The sequence below is a fragment of the Mastomys coucha genome, unplaced genomic scaffold, assembly GCF_008632895.1.
Source record: "Mastomys coucha isolate ucsf_1 unplaced genomic scaffold, UCSF_Mcou_1 pScaffold22, whole genome shotgun sequence".
Taxonomy (NCBI): domain Eukaryota; kingdom Metazoa; phylum Chordata; class Mammalia; order Rodentia; family Muridae; genus Mastomys; species Mastomys coucha.
The window spans coordinates 103,200,479-103,201,701 of NW_022196905.1; the positions used below are offsets into that span (position 1 = coordinate 103,200,479).

Here is a 1,223-nt window from a genome sequence, read left to right on the forward strand (position 1 = left end):
CTTGGAACTCATTCTGTAGACCAGGCTGACCTCAAACTCAGAAATCCGCCTGTTTCTGCCTCCCAAGTGCTGAGATTAAAGGCGTGCACCACCACCGCCCGGTGCAGTCAGTACTGTTAACTACCATCTTTAGCCCCGTGGGAAATGTTTTCATGTACATATTTTATCTCCTGGCATAGAACTTATCCCCTTGTATAGAGATTTAAATGGTTTCTTCTGTTTTATAAGAAATAATTCTTTTACCAGGAGCTGCCTGAATTTTTTTCCTACTAAAAAGTGAAAGTTTTATATTTTACCAGCTAGTTTAATTCTGAGAGCACATCCCCTGGTTTTGGTGAGACCCTGCTAGTGGATCCTTGTGCTCTGCACTGTCTGACACACAGTCCTCATCATGAGATCCTGCTAGGGGATCCTGTACTCTGCACTGTCTGACACACATCCCCTGGTTTTGGTGAGATGCCGCTAGTGGACCCTTGCACTCCGCATTGCCTGACACACAGTCCTCATCACTCTCCTTACTATTACTGGTTCTCCTTTTATAGTTGTGAGATGTAGCATCATGAAGTTTGACACTTATGTGTATAGTTGGGTGGCATCTGTTATGCAACTGTCACTGCTCTCTTCAAAGCCTTTTTTCCATGTTATTCAGACTTTCATTGCTCTGACCAAGTTCTTAACATCACTTAAGATTTGTCTTGTCTTTTTTTTAAAGGATTTATTTATTATTATAAATGAGTACACTGTAGCTGTCTTCAGACACACCAGAAGAGGGCATCAGATTTCATTATGGTTGGTTGTGAGCCACCATGTAGTTGCTGGGATTTGAACTCATGGCCTTTGGAAGAGCAGACGGTGCTCTTACCTGCTGAGCCATCTTACCAGCCCTTGTTTTGTCTTTTACTTTCATAGATCTCAGCCCATAGTTGGCTGGCTATTCTAAAATTAGCTCTGTAGACCAGGCTGGCTTCAGAGATCTGCCTACCTCTGCCTTGAAAGTGCTGGGATTAAAGGCCTGTGCTGACTTTGTCTTTAAATCAATATGACAATATTAATGGAAGGCCTGATAGACTAGAAGTACTTGTTTTATGAGGATAGATGACACATGGAATAAGGAGATATGCTAAGGTATTAACAGGTAGCCAGTCTAAAGAGGAAATGGTCTTCATTATCCTTTTTCAAGTTCTTTGGATTTGAAAGTTGTTCTTTTTTTTTTTTTTTTTTTT

The 1,223-nt window shown here is 41.1% G+C and overlaps 1 protein-coding gene across 1 annotated transcript in view; it reads left to right on the forward strand.

Annotated features, from left to right (window-relative positions):
• Positions 1-1,223, forward strand: part of Pole (DNA polymerase epsilon, catalytic subunit) — a 53,503-nt gene that overhangs the window by 12,897 nt on the left and 39,383 nt on the right. The window lies entirely within an intron of this gene.